The sequence below is a fragment of the Salarias fasciatus genome (assembly GCF_902148845.1).
Source record: "Salarias fasciatus chromosome 23 unlocalized genomic scaffold, fSalaFa1.1 super_scaffold_20, whole genome shotgun sequence".
NCBI lineage: Eukaryota > Metazoa > Chordata > Actinopteri > Blenniiformes > Blenniidae > Salarias > Salarias fasciatus.
The window spans coordinates 13325165-13351831 of record NW_021941230.1 but is presented as its reverse complement, the minus strand read 5'-3'; the positions used below and the strand labels follow the sequence as shown (position 1 = coordinate 13351831).

The following is a 26667-nucleotide window of genomic DNA, read 5'->3' as shown; positions in this document are numbered from 1 at the left end:
TCTACGTTTGATTGGCTGCCCGCAAGGCATCATGGGAAATAGAGTTCGGGCTAGGAATTAGCTAAAAAAATTGACTGCATTGTCAAAATACGACTGTTCGTACGAAATTAAATGCATTTGTGTGCAAAAAGTAATATTCGAAGCAAATTAGTGACTAAATTTAATGAAGATGTGTTTGTGACGGACTGGTGACCTTCAGCTTTCATCCCCCCTCATGTAATCTGAATATGCGTTTCTGTGGCTTTAAAAACTGTTAAAAACTCCAGAGAATGATGAGACTGGAAGAAAAGAAGTCTGATAGTTATTTCAAGTTCTGTAAAGTCTATCACAGGTGGAAGAGAAACCAAACATGGACATATATACAGTCATACACAGGGGGAAACGCAACAGAATATAAATATCGTGGACTAAAATAAACAGGAGCCATGCACTGGGAGTGGTTTCAAGGAGGATCTGTCTCTGCTCAAGCTTATTTACAGCACTGCGTGTCTTATTATCGTCACATCAAGAAGCAGCGTGTTGGACTGTTAGTACAGGTTAGTCTTCTTCTCTTCAGATTGCCACCCGAAGGCACACGATCGGGAAATCGGAAGCAACGCTTGAACCCTTAAATTTGGACTCTCACGCGAGAGACGGAGTGTATATCCTGGTGGAGTGCAGGACGCATGCAGGCGCAGGTTTGACTTCTCACAGGACGACAACACTGGATCGGTGGATCAGTGGGACGGGACGAGGAGGAAACATTCAGAGTGACGGCGGCACTGATTCAGTACGTCCCACAGTCCCAGAAATGTGCGCGAGGAGGAGGCGTAATAAGGCCTGGACTCTATTCAGAAACACAATCCTTCACTTTTGGGGCTTCACTTGCTCAAAAAAAGTGAAATACATTGTTTGAGTGAAGCCAATTTGAAGCCAGACAGCGGCCGGAGGGGAAGAAACGTGGAGCTTCATTCACATGATTCCAACTCTTTGCTTCAGAGGGATGAAATCATTATTCATGTGAAGCTCGTCGTCAGGGTTTTTGACAAAGTGACAAAAGTCCAAATGATACATTCAAGAAGCATCTTAGTGTTTGTGGAAGTGGTTTAAAACCTGGGAGTGTAGTGTTCATCTGTTTCAGGCGTCCACGGCCGTGCCTGCTCAGGTTCAGGACGTGCGCGGGGCGGTGGCGAGGTGCATTAGTTAGTACGGTAATAAGCAGCAGTAACGTCTTACGTCTGGTAAAAAACGACACGTATGCAGACCGACCGGCGAAAGCGCCCGGCGGGACGAACATGTGGAGATTTACAGTGCTTCGATGTGGAAACCCGGCTGGATTTCTCACTTTATTGCTAATATCCAGACTTCGATGAGCGCCTCTCGTTTTTCTTCTTCTTCTTCTGGCACTTTTACAACGCTTCCATCAGCGTGGAGTCACTCAGATTGTCCTTTCTTCGCGCTCTTCTCCCCATTCCAAGCCAAATATTTCACATTGTCGAGGTCTTCTTTTTGATCTGAGACACAGGAGAGTTCAGCCACCACGTGGACACACACATACACACACGCACGCACACACACGCACATCTTCAACACATTCAGATTGTATTGCGACCTTCAGATTGACACACACCCCCCCCTCGGTTGTGTGGTTACAGTAATTGGATGAACTGACAGTAGTGGTAATTTGACAGCAGACATTCAAACTGCGATACTTCAGATTCAGACTCTCGGAGCTGCTGACCGACTGAGGCCCTCCGCTTGCTTTAACACACATGCGAAGACGTCTCACCCGTGTGATGATTATCAGTTCAATGCTCAGTGTCTGTTTTCGTCCTCACACAGACAACGTTCTTCTGCTGAACGCAGAATATCAAACCAATGTCAAAGTTCGGAACAGCTACCGTCAATTAATCCTCACTGATTGTTGCTTTGGCCACTCGGGCTGATGCTGGATCTGCTTTTCGCATTTTTAATCAAGTTTTACATAATAGAAGCAGCAGCGTTCTCCAACGCCTTTATAAAATTTCAACTTGTGTCCTTCCAGTGTTTTTTTTCCCTCCACAGAAAGTTATTTGATGGAAACCGAACTGATAAGAATCACACGGTGGTTTAAAAACAGGAGTCACAGCACGCCCGTCCGCCGTCGTGTGACAAATAAAGCCCACTTATTTAAAATGTACATCCATGTATGTGTGAATTTGTGGCGTTTTCAATCATTGGCCAGCCAAATGATCAATTAAGGAGAAGAACTTCACATTGTTGACCAGCAGAGCGGAGCTGACGCTCTTCTTCTGCGGTGCCACTCGTCCGGTTCAACCTCCAGACCGCCTGTGGAGAGGAGGGGGCGGCTGAGCTCCACCGCCTCTCGTCTGTACATTCAGGAGACGAGACGGCGCCGACGTGTCGAAGCAAAACGCTGTTCTGTGAGGCGAGTTAAAGGTACTTCATACGAATGATTGCTGCGAGCCGCGGAGAGCGTGGAGGAAGTCGTCTCAGTTTGAGAACGCATTCGGAATCGTGTCTCAGCTCTGAACGGAAACCCAACGCCAGTGCGAGGCGTCCGGTGGAAGAGAGAGTTGTTTCCGCCGCACGTCGGCGGAGGACCAGCGGCGAAGGCTCATGAGCGCGGCGGTCGGGTGGAGGACTGACTAACGCGAAGCAAAGCTTCAGTCGCAGCAGCTTCGGCCGCTGCAGGAATGAAGGAAGAAGGAGAAGAGACGGAAGAGCCGCTGCTCCTGGTTCCTCTCTGGGATCGATGGAATGGAGCTGGAAGGGAGAGCGTGAGCCGCCGCCGCCGCCGCCGCAGGGCTTCAGTACGACGAGATGTCGGAGGAGCTGCTACTGTTGCTGGTGGAGGTCTGCGCCCTCTTGATGTAAAGGTTGAGCAGCTTCATCTGCGAAGTGACAAGAGACGAGCTTCAGATTAATTGAGGTCAGACTGAAGCAGTGCTGGGAGGAGCACAGCAGGCGGGGAGGCGGGCGCACCTTGCTGCCGGTCAGCTGAGCCAGGTAAGGCTTCAGCTCCTCTCCGATCACGGAGTAGATGGCCACCAGGCAGAAGACGCTGCCTTCCTCACGCTGCTCTCGGTGTTGTCGTAACCCTGCGGCGGCGAGCGGCACAGAATGAGACCGACGCGCACAAAACAACAAACACACACACACACTGCGATCAGGGGGGGCGGGGCTTGTTCCCACCTGCAGCAGCCCCGGGATGATGTCCGGCAGCAGCTGGTGCAGCGGCTCCTTCACGATGCGTTCAATGGCCCTGGTCTGCATCTTGATGGCGGCCAGGTTGATGGGGTAGTCGGCGGTCTGCACGATGGGCAGAGCACCTTGATGCACTGCTCTGGGTGGATGGAGCCGCCAGCGTGGACGCCGCCTCCTCGGCCGCCCGCACCACCTTCAACAGCAGACAGAGACGGCGTGACGGAGCGTCGTCAAAGAGGCAGAGGCTCTTCCTGCATCATCATCATCATCATCATCATCCTCACCTCCTTGTGAGAGTCTTTGTGAGCCTCCAGAGTCTTCATGATGGTGAGCTCGGCGTAGTTCTTGAAGCGAGCCGGCTGGTTCCTCAGGATCTCCTTCAGGACTCGCAGGGCCAGCGCTCGGATGGTGTGCTGACGGAGAGAGAGAGGAAACGTTTCAGCCTGGAGCGGGGAGGAGTCCGGACAGCGAGCCGGCGGCGTCCTCACGTCTTGGTCCCCGAGCGTCTCCAGCAGCAGCAGCAGCATGGTCTTGAAGTGCTCTCCCCACACCACCAGGCTGTCCTCTCGGGCCACCTTGAGCAGCTCCAGCAGCGTTCCCCGCCGCTCCTCGGGGCCCCTCTCTCCGGCCTGGCCGTGACTGAACTCCTTCAGCAGCTCCCCGACCAGCTCCAGCTGCTCTGCAGGGCCTGCTGCAGCACAGGAAGTGGTCAGTCCGGGGACAGACGGCTCACAGAAACCACATCAATGTTACAAACCAGGAAAGTTTTTGGGGTTCGAGATCTTGTTTTCCACACTTTCTTGCCGGCGTCCTGAAGAAGTAGAAAAAAGCTTATGAGAATCCTTACAGGTGAACTTCTAAAAAGTGAAGGTTCTGCTCGCTGTGGAGCAGCCTCACCGTCTCGGATCTGCCTCCACCGCGTCCTCGTACAGCGCCTCCTTCAGGGCGGCCTTGTCCAGCGTGCTCATGCCGTCGGTGTAGTTGTAGGGGTTGTACTCTCGGAAGCGCGGCCCGGCGAAGGACCGAGGGGGACGGGGTGTTGAGCAGCGAGGTCTTGTTGTCCAGCGCCGTGCGTCCGCCCTCCACGGCGTCCGAGTCCAGGGACGCTGCCACTCCGGGCTGAGGGAACGGCGGCTCAGTCAGCAGATTCACATCCCACAGTGCTTTGCACTGCGCTGAAACGATTCGCCTCACCACGCCGTCTTTCTTCCCCTCCGTCGGAGCGGCTCCACCAGGGTCCTCCTGGCTGCGGAAGCTGAAGTTCTGGATGGCCTCGGTGACGCCGCGCAGCGAGCTGTAGATCTCCTCCGAGTTCAGGTTCTCGCTGTCGTACTCCAGCATGCTGCGGCGCCACAGGAGGGAAACGTTTGAATAGGAAGGAACCGCGAGCAGAGGTGAGTCTAAGTGATCACGTCAGAGTTCTTTTGGAAGAAACCTGCCGTCCCGCCCAGGCTGAGGGAATTTGGAGGATCTGAACAGTGACGGAACGAGTTCCTTTAAATTTCAACCAAAAGAAGCGAAACGTCTGAGTGACACGATGAGGGATGCAGCCGGCCGCCGTCCTCTCCTGCGCTTTACAGTTCGGTCCGACTCGCGTGCAGAGCCGTGCATGTCGACAAACCGAAGAGACAACACACAGCCGCGGACATGGAGATGGGAGCACAGACTGTGACTTCAGGGGATTCACAGCGGATGGCAGAGAGACGACTCCTTCGAGACTCCAGCTCACCGTTTACACTAGTTCAAATGTTCACACACGCAAAAATGAAAAAACAGTCGTGTGTTTTCAGGAGACGGAGCCCAGACTGTGAAACCCCGCAGGAGGAAGAGGAGGAGGAGGAGGAGGAGGAGGAGGAGGAGGAGGTCAGGGTTACCTGGGGGAGTTAGCTCGACGCAGGGCTTTGAGGGGGGAGAGGGTGGAGGGTGGGGGGAGAGGGGGGGCATGGGGGGCCAAGGAGGGAGGGGGGAACTTGGAAAGTCCATCTGCACTCCAACTCCACAGCCGACTGCAGACAGCCAGGGGAGGAGGGGGAGGAGGAGGAGGAGGAGGAAGAGGAGGAGGACAACAAGGGGGAGGACAGAGAAGGAAGAGAAGGAAGAGCAGGAAGAGCGGGGGGGGAGGGGGGGGCAGTAAAGAGACAAGATCCAGATATGAGAAAAAAACTGTTGTCAGAGTTTTTCTAGCTGACGCTTAGAGCTGCTTCAGGTGTTTTGTCAATCTTTGCACGGACAATTTTTGCACCTGATGTGTTACACGTCCAGGTGAGCGGGCATCGTCAGAGTGATGGGACACGAGGATCAGGTCCAGATCAGGACCCCGAAACGCCCTCGTGTTCTGGGAGACTCTTTACCTTCAACATGTTTTCATGTGAAAATCAACTCAACGACAGTTCGGACCGAGAACTTTCAAACGCTAACAGGCGACTTCCCGCTCAGGCGAGGTCGTGAAGACAAAATCCGAACGACTGTGAAACCGACTCGGTTCTGATTCGTTCCAACATGGCGCCATACCTGGGCGAATGGCCCCCGTGGGAGTAGTTGGTGGGGAGGTGAGGGGCTGCCGCGGCTGCCAGGCTGCCGCGGGGGGCGTCCGGCCGGCGGAGTTAGCGGGAGACGCCTGAAGACACATCGAACACCTCCGTCAAAAACGTGTGGAGGCGTCTGATCTGGTCAGGCTGCGGCGGGTGCGAGGTCAGGGGTCACAGGATGAGGGTCAGACGGCGGTGTTACCATGCTGAGGCCGCTGTTGGCGCTGGCGTTCCTCAGGTGGTTGTGCAGCAGCTTGGTGGTGCCGTCCTGGAAGGTTTTGGGCAGAGCGCCCAGCAGCATGGTGAACTCCGGCGTGTTCAGCTCGAACAGGGCGATGAGAACCACCTGGGCCGCCTGTACGCGCAACACGCACACACACACACACACACACACACACACAAACACACATCAGGTTTCAGTAACTTCAGAAAAGCAGCACCTCACGTACAGCATGACTTCAAGCCTTTTCAAACAATAACACGCTGAAGAAGCTCATTCTTCAGGAGTCGGAGGTCTTATGAGAGGAAATGTTAAAGAGCAAATGCAGGACGTGAACATGCAGCAGTCTCGCTTCATTCTAAAACAGGACGGCGCAAAAGCTTCAAGCGCTTCTGAAAGTTCAGAGGTTACTGGATTAGAAGCGTCTCCGGTTTACTTTTTCACCGTTGGTTTCGTCGGCGTTTCACGCCTCCACTCCAGAAAACCAAACTAAAAACTGTGGTTTGACGCTACAGTTAGTGCTGAGACTCTTCCCTTCCCGACCGCCTCAGACTGACTGACGGCAGTCCTGCTCTCTGCCGAAGCCTCGTCCCTCCCGTTAGTGCAAGATGCTGACGCTGCTCTGATCGGGCTGCTGGATCATCTACCTGCTTGCACTTCTCCTCCTGGTTCCCCTCTCCGGGCAGAGAGGCCACGGTGGCGGCTCGGCCTGAGAAATCCTCCCCTGCCCAGTTATGAAGGGTCTGGGAGGGAGGTGTTGAATGGAGGAGTGGCAGTTGGGAAGAACATAAATTAAGGTGTGAAAAGAAAAAAACAAAACTGTAACAAAACAAGAGAAATTAAAAAAGAAGCCACGCCCGGGGGGGGGGGAAGAGTCGGGGGAAGCGGACCTCCTCGCCGTCCCGCTCTGCTTACCTTTCGGACATCGGAGCTCTTGGGCTCCGTGGTCCAGGTGATGATCCGGGAGACGGCCAGGCGCGTCTCGCTGGAGTTGACGAAGTCGGCCGGGTCCATCTGCCGGGCCAGAGCCTCGATGTAGCGCAGGATGGCCACCTTCACCTTCAGGTTGGGCGTCTGGGTCTGATCCACGATGAAACGCATCAGGATGTTGAACTGCTGCTCGTATGGGAAGGACTCCCTGCGGGAAGCCGAGCAGAGAACGGGACTCAGAACGACAGTGAAGGACCCCCAGCGGCTCCAGCTGTCAAACCCTCCTCCTGCTCACCGGGTGACGTCCAGCGCCTTCTGGACTTTGGCCTGCACCGAGCCCAGCAGGTCCGCGCCCATCTTCTTCAGCAGCTGAGTGAGCAGCACGAAGAGCCAGTCCTGCAGGTCCTCCCTGTGCAGCACGATGAAGTCCACCAGCGTCTCCAGGAACATGCTGAACACCTGGGACGCGCACACACACACACACACACACACACACACACTCGCAGTCAGCTGAAAGCCACCTTTCTGAGTACCGATGTGAGGAGGAGGAGGCTGGCAGAGTGAAGCGGCTGCTCGGGTCAGACGGTGAGTGAACACTTACTCTCTGGTGTTTTGTTAGAGTCCGCAGCGGCGACGAGGCATGCAGCAACAAAACAAAAAAAAACACAACACACCCTGTTAGTCGGTCCTGCGGTTAGTTCTGACATGAGAGCAGTGAGATGAAGCAGAAGCTGCAGGCGTCACCAGGACTCACCTTACTGTGCGGGTCCGCGAACATCCTGGTGAAGATCTCACACAGCCTCTTCAGCTCCACACGACTGAGAACAGAGAAGAAATCCAAAATCTTCCAGACTGACAAACATTCCCGTTGTTTCTAGCATGGCGGAGCCTGCTGGTGAGCCCACCTGAGCATCCTCTGGCTCTTCAGCAGGTTCTGCAGTCCCAGCAGCCCCTCCTTCCTCTCGGACCAGTTGGCGCTGGCGCAGTGGTTCAGCACCTCCGCCACGTCCTCCGTCTGGCGCAGGTAGTGCGGCGCCATGCCGCCGTTGCGTGAGCTGTACGAGCGCTCCGAGCAGGCGCTCGACGCGTCGCTGTTGGCGTCGTCGTCCGAGTACATGCCCGGCGACTCGAAGCGCCGCCTCACCGGCCGCCGCTGGGTCAGGCAGAGGGAGACGGGGTCAGACGGGGGTCAGGCAGCGGGAGGTGGTTGGTTTAAAAACCAGAGCCTTAAAGCAGGCGCTACTGCAGGAGTCAGAGGGTTTCTGTAGATCTACCATGCAGAGTCAGTCAGGGATGTACATGCAGGTTTCTAATGAATGAAGTTGACCTTCTTTATGTAAAAAAAAAAAAAAAAACTCATGCTGACTTCAGTCGACAACAAGTGAATCATGCCTGAGTTTTTGTTTTAGTTTCCAAAGAAAAAAAACTAGACAGTAATCCTGGAAAAGCAAGCTGGAATGTCAACACTCATGCTCAGCATGCAATGACGAGGCGCCTACTTTTCTTTTTACCTTATTCCGCGAGTCTCCTAAGAGCTGAAATTCAGAGTCCAGACAGAAAAAGCACATCACTGCACCACCTCCAAGCTGTCCTGACCCCCTGACCTCAACACCTCCCCTGCACCACTGCTGACACTGAGCCCGCTCTGGTTCTGGTTTCATTTCCCCTGGTCTTAGCGGAGGTCTGTTGTCTCACCAGAGCGTCGGCCACCGCCGCCTCCACCTCCGTGCCCGTGTTCAGGATCCTCATGGCGTTGACAGACGCCGAGATTCGAGCCTGGTGGGACAGCCGGTCTGAACGAGACAAGGTGACACACGTTAAAGAGAGGCAGGAGGACAGATTAACAGGAAGCTGTTTGTAACAGTCCAGAGTTTCCTCTGTTCATTTCGAAGCTCCACTGATTAAAGTTGGCTTTCTCATCAGGATGTTCAAAAATATGAGTCATAATAGATATATATTTCTTTAATTTGATCTCAATTTATTATAAACATGAATAAATACAGTAATATTTGTTTCAGCGTGCTTAAAAAGTAGATGGAAGCTTGAAGTCATCTCGTCCTGTCCTTTATCTGTCAATACTGACTGAAGTATGTATAATCTACTAATATATTCTTAAATTTTCAGTCCTTTGTATAACAATAGTCATCCAGCAGCTTGCATTGTAGTCTACATTCCAAGTCTTGATGAGCAGTTTTATATCAGACTCATCGGTTCCTCGAAAGTTGTTTGTGCACATGTAGGTGAACACAAACATGATTTCTATACATGTACATCTGAACAGGAGCTCCTACACATCTGTACATAATGCACGCCGAAAAATTCATTCGTATGTTGGTGTATTCAGGTTCACCCATGAATAATTCTATATTTACCCATCTTCCAGACTCCTGCACTGATCCATTATCACGTTTTTCTGTTTATATTTGAAAGGACTGCGGTCATTTCAGCTAAATTAAACCACAGCAGCAAGGTAAAGATAGTGTTATGTGTGTGCTTTTGAGGCTTTCTTCTTGCTGTCTGCTTCCATTATCTTTCAGGCGTCAACATTGACAAGAGGGAACAGAGCAAACCAAGGTCCGGAGCAGGAAATGAAACTTTACCAAAACACAGGCCGATAACTAAGGAAGGTTTATATTTCAAGCTGATGCACTTTTCTTTTTTCTTAAAATAAACATTTAAAGAAAATGCAAAACACAAAAATAAGCAGTGCAAAATCAAAATGTTGAAAACAGCACACACATCAAGTCACAATGTGTGCACAACAGAAGCATCGCAACCTGCATGACATAAAGCACAAAATCCAGGAGAGGAAGGAGAGTTTCTTCACAATATGCTGCGTTTCCTGTTATCAGTCATCATGAAATCCTCATAATAATGAAAAACATCATCATTGATGCGGTCAGAATGGTGGAAGCCTGGCTGGTGCTCACTGTCGCCCCTGCAGGTGAGTGAATATGCTGCGCCACGTGCACCAAAGTGAGAAACTTGGTTCTGAGGTTTGCTCCAGTGGAAAACAAAGCATCAGTCTGAGCGCTGATGATCGCTGACCACTGTGAGCGGGTTCGGCCATGCAGGGAAAGAAAAGACTCAGCGGCAGGTAAATGAGCATGACTGGGTATTTAATGAAACATGGAGGGGATCTTATTTCTCTTTTTCTGATGCTTGGCCGGTCAACCTGAGTAGCACTCTGCAGAGGACAGGGCGCTGGTTGAACGGGAGTGACGGCGGGTCACTGCAAGAGGACACACAGTTAGAAAATACCAGGAGGGACGGTTAGAACTCCCACCTGGCTGCAGCAAGTCAGAGCATGCAGAGAGCCCGACGGACGCAGGGCAGGAAGACATGCTGCGCTCAACTGATGAACCGGATTTACTCCTCGCACCGATTCCTGATCTACATTCTTACTTTTGAAGATGTGAATAAAGGGCGCTCAGGCTTATTCTGGAGGTTTATTTATCAGCTTGATGTGAAGGATGTGTTGGATAGGTTTCCCAGAGGTGATGGGGGTTGTACTCACCGAGGGGGGAGAAGCCCCTGGCGGGGCTGGTGTCGCGGCTGCTCTCGCGACTGGTTTCGCGGCTGCAGCCCTGACTCATGCTCGGCCGGGGGATTCTACTCCGGGCTGAAGAGGCGGCGCAGGCGGAGGACAGAGAGACAGACAGAGTGACAGGAAGCAGAGCCAGACCCACACAGCGGAAGGCAGAGGGCGTTAGTGAGGCGGGGAGAGGAGGAAGAGTCCGGCTGCAGGGTTAGTGCGACAGGACGGCGCTCCGGGAGGGTTACTGTGCCGAGGCATGCAGGTCAGTTTGAGTGAGCCCTGCTTCACCTTCACTGCTTCACAAGACCTGAGCTGAAGCTGAATCTGAGGAGCTTCAGTGAGAATACAACCCAAAACCCACAGGACAACTTCTCAGACCTATGAGCTCTAAATATTCCGTAAACCAGAGCAGAGCGGCAGCCCGTTGGCTCCCTGTGGTCGGTTCAAAGGGCCACATGAATAAAGGGCTGGATTGCAAATAAAAGTTGAAAATCATCTCTTTCCAAGAAAGTAATCAAAATGCTGACCTGTCCCGGATCTGGAGGGGCTGGTCTCTCGGCTGCAGCCCTGGCTGCGGTGGCCTCGGGGTCGGCCGGTGGTGGCGCTGCCCGAGGACGAGGCGGCGGCGGTGCCCATTGTCGGTCGGGGGATCCTGCCGAAGGTGGAGCTGAGCAGGCGGCCCGGGGAGCCGGAGCGGCTGCCGGCTGCAGAGAACAGAGTCCGGTTTTCACACAACGTCTCGGCTGATTTCTTTTCCTTGAGCGATGTCGTGTTTTGCGCGAGACGCTCACGCTGAGACTGCGAGACCACTTTCCCCCGGCTGCGGCCGCGGCTGTCCGTCACCGACGGGCCGTTCCCCGCACTCGTCCTCCTGGTTCTCACCCGCCCTGCAGAGGGAGGAGACGAGCAGCAGAGAGTGAGGACGGGCGGCAGAGGGGTGGCGTGAACACACTCCACTCGATTCAAACAAGCAGTAACAAACAGTGAAGAGAGAACACTCCAGCTGCCAGGAAAAAAAAAAAGCAGAAACACTTTGAAGGTTCAAGTGAAGGTGTAGAGACGGTGCAACTCCAGAGGCTGGAGTTCCCGTCAAACTGTGGTGAATGAGGTTTCACCGAGAACAGACTGTGAGGAGACAGTCGGACACAGAACGGATGGCTGAGTGATGCCCATTCACAGAAAAACACCACGGTGTGCGAAGACACGGATGCAGGCATCGGGTCGCATGCAGCATCGTCCAGAGGCGACTCCACATTCACATCGGAGGTTTCAGCACGACTGTGACCCCTGCTGATCGTGCTCTGTCTCCCGTCGTGTTGAGAAGTGGAACCTTCAACCTGTTAAGGATAACGTCTCCTCGTCGTTTTTCTTTCCTCTCCCTCGTTGCTAACAGACATCACTGTGTTATGAATAAACCAAAAAAAATTCTACCAGAGGATCTGCAGTTCGAGCATCAAGACTTCCCCAGGAAACGCTAGTTCCACTTAAAGATGCATGATCCATGACAAATGACTGAAATTATTTAAACAGCTTGGTCGGGAATGATGTAAATCAGGCATGAGCTTCCTGCAGGCCTCCAGACGGAGATGAGAATCATTTTTTTTGTTGGGCTGTCGAGTATTAACGGATTCAGCCTGGTGTTTTCTGCCTGCAGAGTTTCAGTCAGCGCCGTCAGGACTTGAGGTAAACCATGCTGAGACAGTCCATGCAGCAACGTTTCTACCACAGACACCACCTGAAGGACTGATGAGGGTCAAACACACACTGAGGACACGGGAAGGAGCGTCGTCACACAGCTTACCGTCCGCATTAACAGACCACGAGCCGTCTGGCAGGTGGGCGAGCCCGGGAGAGACACAACAGGATTTCAGGGTCAAGAGGTTAAGTTTGACATGTGGACGAAGAGGTGAGCGGGCGGGAACACGGCAGGATTTCATTTGAGCGGTGAGCGTCGCGGCAGAGGGAAAGTAACAGGATGTTAATCCGTGAGCAGAGTCGACCCGACCGGGCTTCACCGGCAGCGCAGAAAACTACAACGTGTTTAAGGAGCGGCGGTCTCACCCAGCGAGGCGTACGATCCGGGAGGGAGGGCCGAGGCCGAGCTGAACGGCGACGACGGGGCGGCGGCGGACGGCACGGCCGGCATCCGGGTGCGAGCGGTGGCGGTGGCGGCGGCGTTCACGTCCACGTCGCTGCGGGAGCGCTGCAGGGAGCTGGGAGGCAGGGCCGAGGCAGGCGCCCGGGAGGCGTGGGAGGGTTTGGCTGGAGGGCGACAGATGAAATCAACTGAAGCAGCTCAAAGCTTCTCTTCACAGGCCAAGGGTCACATGTGGCGCCCTTCGCCCTTAAATCCTGACCTCGGTCTCTCTAAAACGTGATTATTTTTTTACTCCTCCAGAAAATGTAAAACACTGCAGCATGTTGAGCAGACAGAGTTTGGTTTGTCCTTACATCTGGTGGCGCTGTGTCCAACGCTGCTTTTTACAGACAAGGGGCGACTGTGAGGACAAGAGCACAGGAAAAAAAATACAAAAACAAAATGTGAATCAGTGAATCTACGGCATGCGGACACGCAATCACCACTCCACACATCGAAACATCAATACTCTGATTTCACTGATACAAACAGCGAAGAGATCAATCAGGCCAAGAATACGTTCACAAGGTATGTTTGAATTAACAGAAAAGAGGAAGGAAGTCAGATTTGAAGCTTTTGCACTTATGCCTGCAGATGAAGTGGCGTTGTGGGAACGTTAGAATGTCAAACTGTTGAGAAATGTTTCCACAAAAGCTGAGCCGCCTGTGCCCTTCACGGGGACTACTGCCTTTCCAGGCCATCAATACATTGACGAGAAGGAAGAGGAGGAAAAGTGGGCTCACTTGAGACTTTCCTGAGACGAGGAAGAGGAGCGATCGGAGGCGGGCAGCGACATCATGCTGTCTCCGCTCCTCAGGTGAGCCTGCAGAGCTTTCTGATAGGACGACTCCAGCCCCAGGAACAGCTGCTCCGCCTCGCGGCGGAAGTGACCGTGGAACGCCCAGTAGCACCTGCAACGGCAGCGTGAATCGCCATCAGACGCCGCGTCCTGCCACGGCGGCACTTCATGAAGAAAACCCAGGACTGACTCACTTTCTGGCCACGGAGCGAGCTTCGGCGTCGGCGTCGTGGATCCCCTTCTTTATGGTCTCCATTAAACGGCTGCGTGTCTGCAATTACATATTGATCACGTTTGAAAAAATTGACCAGGGATTGACCGGCATGCAGGCTGATCCTTGGTTGAAGGGTGCAGTCACTTCTCCCATCTGCTCTCAAATCTCAACTCCACCAGACGAAGCAACACTTTGGGCTTTCAGAGCTCGATCGATCAATACTGCGGGGTGGGCCTCCCCTCCCGTGATCAATACTCCGGGGTTTGCTGTGTAATGTATACAGCGGCTCTCGGGAGAGAAGGCATGCGATCCTGAATCTTTCATTCTTGTGTCATTTCTCCATTGAGAATAAGAGCATGTAACGGAGAATCCCCGTCTTTTATTTTGGGGGTGTGATTTGTACTCGGGTGAAATAAATTCTCAAACGGTGACTGAGTGACGGGAGAGAAGCCGAGCGCTCCCCTGATGCCAGAGGGCGGGCTCGGGTTTCTCCCAGGCGGCGGTGGCTGCAGGAAGCAGCCGGGCAGAAACACAATGAGCCTTTATGGAGGCAGACAGAGATCCCCCCCCCCTGGCATCGCCATGGAAACCACTCAGATAGACCTTGACTTGCGCCGTCTCTGATTTCCTGTCAAGGAGCCTTGTCATGAAGTCTGTCCACTGGCAGAACAATGCTCAGATAACCTGGTGGACAATCAGCCTGCTCCACACTGATCTGCATTAGTTTTTGACGCCCACCTCTCCAGGCAGCTGGTCGGCCACTCCTGCAGCTGCAGGTCCAAGAACTCAAAGCAGCGCCTGCAAAACAACGAACCAATAAGACCAACGCCGGAATGAAACGAGGAAATGAACATCAGAAAATACTGAAATACACAAAGAAAGGAACAAACAGACATTTCTCAACTCATGAATCATAAAGAAAATTCTAAAAACGCAAATATTGTTTCACAGAGAGCAAAGTTAAATCATAAAACAATGACTATGAATTTGAAACGCATTCACAATATTATAATGTCAATAAAAGAATGTCATTTATAAAAAGGTGAATGGGTCTCTCACCTTCTGACAGCCACAGATTTGGAGGTGCAGTTGCTGGTGATGATGGGAATGAGGCGAGGGTAGTGTGTGTGCTGCAAAAAAAAAAAACAGATTAAAGAAGAAAGATTGTAATCTGAATTAAATCTCTTGCTTTAATGGGATCTGTCTGTGTGCGTCTGGAAAAAGCTCGTGAGAACAGCGGAATGAGAAGAAGCAGCAGAAAGTCTTGGGAGTCTGAGGAGGAGCCGCCACCTACTCTGAGAATGAGGCGAATGGCGGCCACGCCGGACGTGGCCATGACTTTGGCACTGTTGGGACCAGGTTGAGGAGGGTGGGCATGATGGCCTCCGCGGCGTGGTCGAACCGGCTGCCGAGCACCGAGGACAGGTGACTGCAGACAGAAGCAGAGATCCAGATGAGGTCCGCTGAAGGGAGACGCGGGAGCCCAAAGCGCGATGCGACCTCTGCCCTCTTACCCCAGAGTGATGCAGGCCTCCCTCACCACCTGAGACCGGAGGTCTTTGGCAGAGAGCTTGAACGCCGCCTCCATCAGGCGCAGCTGCTGTGGGAAGCCGTCGAACTCGACGGCGCCGGCCAGCAGGAGGGATCGCACCTTCTTCAGCTGAGGAAATCAAGCAGACATTTTTTTTTAAATGAACTTGACGCCTCCAGCTGAGACGCGACGGACAGAGAACGAGGCCGCGGCCGCTTACAGCTGCCACTCGGAGCTCCCAGTCCCGCTTGTCATCCGACAGCACGTCTCGTATCTTCGTCATGGCCTCCTCCACCTCCCTGTTGGAGTAGATCTGAGAGGAACGGACAGGACGGTTGGCGGACCGGACAGAATTCAAAGGAGGAAACTTTAGTTGATAAGTAAAAGGTCTTTGTGGAAAGGGTTTAGGTTTCCTGCCTGCACTGTTGGAACATCCTCGAATGCCTGGATGAAGTCCTCCTCGTCTACAGCTCCCGCCCCCGAGCCGTCCCGCCCTGCAGGGACAACTTCAACCGTCACTCCCAGTCTTTTCAATGATATTTTCTACCTTTAACACAAATGGCATGAACAGTGTCCTGAATGCGCCGTGCTGATTCTGACCTGCAGACTTGGCGCTGGAGCCGGAGGCGGGGCGCCGAAACGAACCCATGCTCACTGGCTTCCTCCCCGACAGCGAGGCTCCTTTGGATGAGGACGAGGAGCGCCCGCCGTCCACCGAGTCATCGTCCTCAAAGTTTTTGTCTGGGAGGAGAGAGAGAGGGCGACTGCGTTGTGGTCATGTGGCGAAACAACAAGTCCTTGCATAGAAGAAACGCCTCCGCCGAGCACGAGAGCAATGCAAAGCAGGCAGCCGGACCGTCGTGCATTTCAGCTGATGCGGAGGTCATAACTGACATTCCTCCATCACCAACACAGCTAACTTACAGAGCGAGACACGAGCAGGAGGACGGAGACGCCACGCTCCAGCAATGAAGGGAACAACCGGCCCAGTGTTCCCAGTGAGGAGGCAGAGCGGCCGCCGCAGAATGAACACACTCTCTCTGATCACAGAAAACCGATTTACTGAGCACAGCGGCGCAAACGCTCAGTACAAGAGATGATTATCACAGATTATAAGCAAGAGAGAGCAGAAAAAGACGAAAACGACTGGACGTCTTCAGCGGTCGATACTAAAACAAACTAAACTCAAAGTACTTCGTAAAATTAATCCAAAGCAAACAAATCAGCAAGAAGCTTAAAGAGGCTCGTCCTCGTGGAAAATCCTGATGTGGTGGACGACGGGGCAGAGGGCGAGACAGGAATCCACCCAGCCATCGATCAATCCTTTTTCATTATTCAAAGTTTACACACGCACACACACACACACGCACACGCACACGCACACACACACACACACACACACACACACACACACACACACACACAAACAGAGCCAGTTCAACCATCATGTATCGTCGTGCAGCAGCTCTTTTCTCCACGCAGCACCTTCCAATATCCAGTAACCAGCTCATCGGCTCTGCAGGGTTTTCTCATTCATGAAAATATCCCTGTGAAACACAGCGGCTGCATTTCGTTGGACTGAAGCCAAACATGGAGCTGTGGCTCCTGCTAACCCTGGAGAGACGCTGCTAAGTGGATATCGATCTGCTCTGCAAATTCCCAAAAATGTCATGAAGACAACTGGAAGCGCTGTGAGCAAACAGGAAGTGAAAGATCCTGAAACGTGTCTCAGTGACGGTTCCGTCCTGTTGGCTTTATGATCCCACCCACAAAAATACAAAGTCAACAGTTCACTAGTCTAAAATTGTCTCATTGCTCTTTGGCCGGCGGCAGAAGTCCAAAAATGTCTGAAGGAGTTAAAGACAGAACGCAGTATGTGCTCAAATGTTGACAGTCAGTCATTAAGCTCCTCGTCACTGTTCAAACATTCAACCAAACTAACTACCAGGACACAATCACACAACACGCCGCCAAACCAGCCATCAGAATAAGTGCAACCTTGACAGACACAAAGTTATCAGCTCAACCTTCTTCACCGTGCACAGACTGTTGTCTTTCTGCAGCTTCCTGCTCTCAGACGCTCCACGCAGCAGCCCTGCATCCTGTGCATTGTCCACGCAACAATTCAGCTACGAGCGGGATGCTAAAACATCCTGCTGCTGTGTTTACATTTGACCTGACGCAGACATGCTCCTGGATGAAATCTGTCCCTGCATCCAGCGGCGGCGGCGGCGGCGGCTTACAGGAGCAGATCCGCCTGCACACCAGCTTCCTCAGCATGCCGCCGCTCAGTCAAAGAGTCCTCCACCTCTCCGGCCTCCTCACATCGTCAAGGAGAAAAGAAAAGGGGAGGAAGAAGCCTCCCTCCTCTGCCGTCACCAAGCATGTGCTTCGACATGCCCTCGTCCTCTACCTCATCAGACACGGCGGGGACCAGGATGGAGGAAGAGAAGGGATGAAGAGGAGGGAGCAGACGAGGCGGCCAATGGGAGGGGAAGGGAGGGGAGGGAGGGGCGGAGCCAGCGGGAGGAGTCAGAGATGAGTGTGGGGATGACTCAGGAAAGGAGGAGGAGGACCAGGGGGGGAGATGAAGAGACGCTGCCGCTCGGCTGGTGTTCGTGTCAGCTGCCGAGAAACCAACAGCTGGAATGTTTTCATCCCGGCAAGGTCAGCACGCCACTGACAGCACGTCAGGAACAAAAGCCGATTTATCCTGAAGAGATGCCAAATCACCGGAGAGAAGGCGCTGAATGAAAGTGTCATCTGTAGCGAATGACAGCGAGCAAACATGTGACGACTGCTGGAAAAACAACTGGCACAGCTGCTTATCTCAAAGCTCCAGTTGGCTCCTTTGTCCTGTTTGGTGGGGAAACAGCTGTAAGCCACATCTGGAAAGGATTCATAAAATGCTTCATGCCATCAACAAGCTCCACCTCCTATTTTCAGCAATGTCCAAGAAAAAGAAAAGCATGTTTGTTTCCGTTTCTAACAAAACATGATGTTTCCATTTCCTCCACTAGATGGCAGAGTTGATCCACGGTCTGTACAGAAACACACCTTCGCTCATTATTTGCTTCATGAATCAGAAAGGAGAAGAAACACTCTGAACCATGCGAACAACATTCTGAAGCTTTTCTTCCAAACACACAGCAGTGATCACTGTCCAGTCAGAGGGGTTCAAACAATACGTACTGCAAAACGACTTGTTGAAGGACGCCCCTGTTTTCTGCAGAAACTCCAGTCAAGATGCAACCGGATAAAGGCTTGGAAGCTTCGTTACTGCGGCAAAACAACTCAGCATCATCGTGTCAGACTCACTGTGACTAATTAAGCACCTTCTCCACACACCAGGTAATAAGTCTCCCTCCTGCCAGCGAATGAAAGTCTCCAGAGCCTGATCGAGTCTGACGGCTGACCGGCCTGATCCAAATTCAGAAAATGAGCGTGGAGGGGCGAGGCGGAGCCGGAGAGGAGCCGGGAGGCGTGGGAGAGTGGCTCCGAGTGCCTGCACAGATCCAATCAGCTGATCGATATGTACAGAGGTAAACCTGAGAATGACACAAGTTTCAGTCTTTTCACTCGGTGAACAACACCCCTGCTGCCCCGTCCACCCCCACCCACTGGAACAACAGTGGGAGGGATATTCCCACACGGCGTTCAGGCTTCATTCAGCTTTCTCACCAGATACAGAACACAGATATTCCCACACGTGGCTTTAAATCCTTTCCAAAGGAGAAACTTCAACTTTTAAAGCTAGATTTTCCAGTATTTTGGCCTGAAATGTCCTGAGGTGAATAATCTATCAACTTCAACACAACCACTCTAAAAATTAAAAATAAAACCTTTTAACCGTTTGATCTCGCTCTGTGTTTGCCTCTCGCCGAACTTCAGTGTTGTCCGCTGCCTTCACATGGCCTTCATTATTCAGGAGCGTTCACACTGTGCAACCTAAGTCCTGCTGGCAGCGGGAGCATGGCCTCGTCTCTCAGCGGCTCCCTGCAGGACCTCCGGAGCAGCCGGGCTGTTCATCACAGCTTCATTCGCATGCGCAGATATAGAAATACACACCGAGCCCACTGGAGTCTGGAGAAAACAGCCTGCATGGAGGTTACTTCTCCAACATGCAACACTTCATTCTCTGCCTTCAATACATCCCGAATGGATGTCAAATTCAAGCAGGACGCTGAAAGTTTACATCCAGTTTGCTTTTTACTCAAAGTCAAACATCTTTTAGCTCCAACAGGTTCTCTTTAATCTGAGCACCGGGCCAAAACATGCAGAGTTCAGTGAAAGGTTCAGATGTAATGGTCTGTGTCACATGTCAGAACTCAGCAGCAGGATTATTATGCATCGGCGAGTCTCTTCCTCAGTACCATCCCTCTGCAGCTACATGCTTTTAAAGTTATTACTACTGAGCACTTAAAATCGCAACCGATTCTTTCTCAACATGACCAACCTGATGCTGATGAAGTCGCCTGCAGACGAGTGGACGGCTCGCAGCAACACGCTGAGCGGAGGAGAATCGCTGGAGTCCTGTCAGAGAGCGGAGGCTGATGCCCTGCTGCCCGCCTCCTCCCTCCTCCTCCTCCCTTTTCCCTCCACCTCCTGCCTCCCTTCGGTTTATAAGCACTCATCTGCCATCACCTTATTGCAAACGTCCACGTATGAAGTTTAGCTGCTGCATGTTTTTCTTGCCTTTCTATCAGTCAAACTGTGCATCAGGTCGCAGGTTTGGTACTTCGTTTGTGCACAAATACATGCACTTGAATGTGGCAAATCTAGCAACATGACAACTATTACAAGTAATACAAGCCAAGAAGCAGAATGGTGTGAACACACGCACCTTTTCCAACTGAAACGTGATAAAGTCAAGTTAAAATAATCCTGTTGTTTTCCTAAAGAAATGCGGCCTCATCTTTTCAGCTTTTTTCTCCTAAGCTGACAGGCGCTGGGAGATGAAAGTGGAGCCTCGTGACCGCAGCGATCGGGCCAGTCAGCTCTGAGCCGACACCTCAAAAGACCCATAGGCCAGTTTAATGTCACTGAGGGCTGAAATCTGCACAGGAACAACAACAACAAAAAAAAAAAAACTCAGACACCAGCCCCAGCACGTGCTCGGGGAAGCTGCTTCTCCCCCTGAGCAAAGCTTCCTGTTGCAGACTCTGCAGGGTCACTGTGGCCTCCTCGCTTTCAGCCGAGCGCACAAAGAAACCTGCTCAGGTTACGTTCAGACTGAAAGACGACAAACCCAGCCTGCTGCGAAGGGTGGAAACCAAGGAGAGCGAGAGTTTGGTGAGATGAAGCTTCTCTTCTTCATCTGTGCAAACAGTCAGCAGATTCAAATTTCATCCCTTTAACTGAATGATCACTGTTTTCAGGATGGAGCTGTTGGATGTGCTGTTGATGATTACTGTAACAATCAACAAGTTTAAACGTTCACTGTTTCTCCGACCGTCATGAGAAGCACAAGGTCAAATCAATCAAAACATAAGTCATGGGAGAGAAATTTGGACCTTTAAGGAGTCCTTCATCTGACAGATTTACACTCTCTCGACAGATTTCTTATTGTTGTAATTAAGTTTGAATCTTTTCAAGTCAGCAATTGAATAAATTTCTGAAAATGCACGAAAATCTAATCCCAGAAACACAAGTTCACATCTTAATAAAGCGTTTATGCTACTTCTGATGTGATGAGGGATCCAGGGTCTGCTGTGCGGGTGACGGTGGTGTAAAAACACTGAGGAGCGTTTGCTGTGATCTCACCTGTCAATGGCGACAGCACCATGTTCCCCGACCTCTGGACTTCATCGAACTTGCTGAAGATGACGTTGAGCCTGGACAGAGTGGAGGAGGCGAGCAGCGGTTAGAGACACGAGGAGCTCCGCTGGACGGAAACCTGCACACTGAAAACTCCCCACAGAGCAGATAAACAGCAGCTCAGCACGCAGACTCTCTGGCTCCAAAGCCCAACGGGCTACCACAATGCCTGCTGGGTAAAATTCTAACAATTAAAACTCATTTACTCAGTGTCAATGCAACTGCAACCGGAACTGGCTGAGAGCTAAACAGCAGTGTTGATGCTAATCGCAATAAGAGACGAATTCACAGACGATCTGAACCGTACCGTGACTGAGGCAGGCCCTTCTTTCCCAGATCCATCCGCACCCGCTCTCCCACGTGGCGGTAGATCTCCACCAGGCAGCTCATGGCTCCGTCTCGCACCTGCAGGCCAACGGGGAAAAGTATTCATGTTTACAAGCTGTCATGCTGGAAAAATTTTTTTTTTGTTTATTATTAAATGTGTGGTAAAAAAGCAAACAAAAAAATACACCCTGGGTCACTGTGCAAAAGGTTTGAAAATGTACAACTTGCGTCTGCTTCTGTTCAATGACAATGTCCAGGCAGATAAAATCATCCAGAGTGAAGAGCGAGGAAGGAAAAGTTCATGGGCACGGCATCCTGTGCTGGGAGGAAGTCAGATTCCGGTGATGACTGAGCGCTGCGGCCGTCTTATCAGAGTGACGGGCGGAGGACGCCACTGAGCTGAAGGATTCCTACGTTTCTCTGAGAACAGCAGCCAGAGGCCTGACAGGGTTTCTGCTGGGCCGTACTGAGACGTAGTGTCTGCTCTCGACCACCAGAGGGCAGTCAAACACCGAGGCAGCGGCTGCTCAAACACACTTGAGAAGGTTTTAGCTGCTTCTCTGCTGCAGGATTGTTTTGAAGTTTGAATAAAGAGGGCCTCATATAGCTCCAGCAATAAAGAGAACATTAGTCTGAGGTGCTCTTCAAACTATGTTCAGTTTGTTAATTATTTATTCACCTGCTCCACTTCACATGTCTTTAGAGTCCTACCTGACTGGTGGGGTCTCCGAGGAGGTTACAGATGTGAGGAACTATTTTGCTGAGCGTCAGACTCTGAGATCCAAACCTGAACGAAACAACACACAACAGGTCAACAACAAGCCCTTTGTTTCATAAATCACTCTTCATTTCAGTCTAATCAGGGCATTAGAAATCCACTAAATGATTACAATAACACAAATTCACATTAGCTGCAACCAAAAAAAGCTTTTTCAGGCTCTAAAATCCACCGATATGATTCATCTCTGCTCATGATCACATCCACAAACCGCGCCGGAGTTTCATGGCTCTGACTTTAAAGGAGCGTAGAAACTCACACGTTGAGGGTGGAGATGAGACAGAGGCAGAGTCCCTCTCTGGTCCGGTTGTTCTTGTGTTTGAAGCCTCCCATCATTCGCTCCCACACATACTGGAGATTGAAACACACACACACACAGAGGGTGGATTTTAAAAGTGTTGAAAAAAAAAAGAAAGAAAAAGGAAAATTTCTGTGTGTGTGTGTGTGTGTTATCGTGCACCTGTGGGTTTGCGGCCTGGTCCATGATCTTCAGCAGAAGGGCTTGGTCCTGGTCTCTGACTTGGTCCTTGGCATCTCCGAGTCGATCGATCAGACTCGGAAGAACTGAGGAGACAAACACAAACGGCTCAGAGAGACGAGCGAAAGACCGAATGTCACCACAGCTTCATCTTTCCTGCTCTCAGAATTAACGGCCACATTTACAGACGCTTTCTGCAAATCTAAATAAATGGTTAAATGCTAAATCTCACACATTTTCCTCAAGAATTTTGACAATTTGGTATTAAGCATTGGACAAAAAAAAATAAATCTGCAACTCACACATGAAGAACTGGTGGAAATAAACATTTCAATGCAAGAAATAGATTACAAATTAATTGAATTGCACTTCTGAACTTTTGAATGTGACTTTTTATGTCACATTAGTAGCACAGTATTTATATAAAATACATCTGGATAACAATTTTTAACTATTTTACTATAAATAAAATAAACAAATATAAATATATCAAATTAATTAAAGATTAACAACAGAAAATCAAAGTGCAAATGTAAATCTTAATGACAACAAGGAGTTAAATTCAAAGGTGCTTTAAATGAAATTAAAATGATTTTCCAATAACTCAAAGGAATGATACCAAAATATGATTTGTACATAATAGTTAAGCATAAACATGGATGCTGGGAGCAATCACAATCACATAAAGATAAATGGAAATGTAAAATACACACGTTGAGTTCAGCTGTAATGTTTTAAAATGTCAGTTTGACTCTCATTTGAGTTTATCTGAATGTCACATTATCAGAGGGCTCATTTGATCAATCTTATTTGAATTTGAGATTTCTTTCCTCCTTGACAGAATCAAACTTGATTTGCTCACCAGTTCCAACCTGCGTCCTGAATCTCTCCTGCAGCCTGCTGACCAGCGCCGACAGGATGTCCATCCCCAGCAGGACCACCTGGGACAGGACACACGCACACACGTACAAGCACGCACGCAGAGACGCACACGCACGCAAGCACGCACACCGAGCAATGAGGCACGGCAACGCATTTGAATAGGAGCCGCAAAGGATCATGGGTAATCCAGCACAACCAAGAGTTTTTGCTTAAAAAAAACCATGAAAACATTAAAGAAATGAACTTTGAAGGCGGAGAACCGACACAGACCGCTGCAATCCGTCACTCCGCGGGATAAAACCCGGAAGTGATATGAAACCCTGAGTGAGGACGGTGTGACGACTTCACAGTAAAGCCTCTGAACCACCACGGTTAACTTTCCTTGTCATGGGGCAGAATGGGAAGCTCAATGAACGCGTAGTGAGAGTCTCCCTGCTGACACCATAACAACACATGAGCACCACCTGAGCTTCGGCTGCGGGACACGGTGCAATTTTGGAAACTCTCTAAAGCGATGAGAGAATAAACCAACTGTTCAAAATAAAGCTTATCGTCCTACACCGCCCTCTGCAGGACAACATGAAGTACAGCATCTATGTCATAAATGCAGCTCAAGCCTAAACTGTAATTCTCATTAACTGTAACTCCAAAACCATGTAAAATCATTAAATTACTCACAATCATAAAGCACAGTAATACAAGTAAATTGGGGCAACTGGCTTTTTTAAAAATCCCACTACCATGGCATCAAAATAAATCCATTCGATAACAGTTACAGGATCAATATCACACCATCAGCATGTACATTCTGCTTCAGGTTATACTGCAGTTCAAGAGAAAGATGCAGTAAGTACTCAGAGTTTTTCACTAATGTGGCCTTTAAAGAGGCGCGAGACGGCTCTGCTCACTGCCTCACATGTAAATGTTGACTTTTACTGTCAGGGGGAGTCATTAAGGGTCTGTATTCGTCACTGGTCGGGCAAGCTTTTAATTTACAGTGCCTGATCGATTGACAGCAGTCATTAGACTAATGGCACATGAAGGAGTTCTACTCCATCCTTCACTCACACTTAACTGATGACTTTGACCAAACAATAAAGAGCGAGGGCCGCTCCTGCCTGTGTCTGCTTCATCACTGAGGGAGGGAAAATGGGCTAATGGTGCTGGTAAATTAAGCTCACAGCCAGCAAGGCTGACATTCGCCTGGGAGCTGTGTCCCCGTTAACGGCACCCGGACCAGAGGCGACTGTGTTTCCAGGCCAGTGTGGAGAGACGCAGCGTCTGTCAACCTGCTGAAGCACATGTGTCTGCAGATCTTCGAGGCAACGTGCAGCTCTAATCTGAGAGGGTGTGACAGATTCGATCATTGTTCTTCTCTTAACTATCTTTTTTTCTATAAATGCCAACATTTAATCTTCTGGTCACATCCTAATGCCCTGGAAGCAGCTCTCCAGTTTATCACAGGCTTTCAGGGCAGTTTGCTCAGTCCCACAAGTTGATGATGAAGTCTATAATGGTTTAAACTCTTTTAACTGCAATGTCAGAACAAGATCACTCTTTTCTACAACATCACGAGACACATGCGAAAATGTTTTGCAGTGTTGCACAATGTAAAGTCGTATTGCATTTCAAACTTGGCTCTGTCAGAGAATTAAACAAAAGTTGAGTTTTATGGCTGCTCAGTTGCTTCATGTTGATGTATGTTACAGTGAATCATTCATCACACCATCTTCTTTAAATCAACAGAGACAGCATTTCACATCCACTGTCCTCAGCTCACCTTGAAGTTGCTGGAGTTGACCCAGGAACTGGCCACGGCGTCCACCATCCTGTCCAGGATGCTCTGATCCTGCTCCAGGTCTGGAGACTTCTCCTGGTCCAGAATCAGGTCGATCACGTCCTGGCCCACCTGGAGCCTCCTGCCCACGTCTTTCTGCATCACCTGGTCCAGCAGGTATTCTGCTCTCACCTCCTCCTCCATGATTGCCAGAGGTCAAAAAGGTTCAACAAAACTCCCTTTGTCTTCACGTGTGGACCACCAGAACCTGAACTGGTGGTGGGATCGACTGCTGGGCTGGCTTCAAATAATCCTACATATCTTCTTCAGATTGAGTTCCAGAATGGTCCACATTTGAAAAAAACAAAACAAACAAACACAATTTACTGCTTGAACATGAAAAGACACTAGGTCAAACTCAAACTAAATGAGGTTGACTTAAAAAGTAACGGGGTGCATTGTTACGCCTGTATTATTGCTTAATGAAGAAACAGCAGATGATAAAGCTACAATAAATCCAACCTTAAATGCGCAAAAATTTGTCTGTTTAGTACATTTCAGTCACCATTAAACTGTTGCTCTACTGTAAACTTTGCAGACAAAGAAAGTTGAATCACATCTCATTTCATATTTCAGTTTGAAGAATAACAATATGTTAGTTTTCAAACTGACACATCCATCAAGAGCAGACTCAACGGGCTCCACAGAGATACAGATGTTATCGAGGGTTCGGCTGAAGGTGAATTTGCCTTAGCTCCTCGTTAAGAGGTGTTATAAGCGGTGAAGGTTGAATTTTACACAGTTTAACACAGCAGTTAGCTTCCGCGGCTAACGCGCTAACAGCAGCCAGCGTCTCCCTGCGCTGCGGTCCGAGCGAGGCTAGCTCCGTTAGCTCGGTAACGGTCCCCGGGGGGAGAGCCGCTACCCGCTCCGGTCCCTTCAGCGGGTGCTCCCCCGTCCCCGGCGGGGTTAATTAGGGGACTTATTAACGCGGTGACCGGGTGTCCGTACACTCACCGGATAGACTCCCAGAGAAGGAAAAAGTCACAAGTGGCGACGCTGCCTCCGGCCACTAACTACCGTTACTTTACATCACAGCGCATCCCTCTCTCTCTCACTTCTGTGGCTTTCATTGCTTAACTCTCCCCAACATGAAGTTCCATAAAAACATCCATTTATTTATTTATAGCACATTTACAGTCTTTAAAACATTACAAAATTAATATTTGCATCAATAAGGCAAATCTTGTCCCTTTCCGGACACCGTAGATCCTGCTGAGAGACGCTGCATTGCTACACCCGCTGGTGGAATGAGGGTATGACACCCTGCTAGACACGCCCACCAGAAGTCCCGCCCCCAGACAGAAGAAAATCCTATTGGTCACTTCACACGCCAATCAAGATTCAAGGTGGGTTTTTATTCATTCAGCAGAGAAATTGACAAATGATATATTAAAAACATTACATACATTACAAACATTAATTTCTTCTTTTAACAACACAATCTTGTAATTATGCCCCATCA

General features: G+C 50.5%; 1 non-coding gene and 1 pseudogene across 1 annotated transcript; one reads left to right on the top strand and one right to left on the bottom strand.

Annotated features, from left to right (window-relative positions):
* Nucleotides 1-279: 279 nt before the first annotated feature.
* On the bottom strand, nucleotides 280-26275 carry LOC115383827 (CLIP-associating protein 1-B-like; annotated as a pseudogene).
* LOC115384274 (U4atac minor spliceosomal RNA) lies at nucleotides 23741-23869 on the top strand. The gene has a single exon (XR_003930868.1). It is a non-coding gene; the product is annotated as a U4atac minor spliceosomal RNA (small nuclear RNA).
* Nucleotides 26276-26667: the final 392 nt, after the last annotated feature.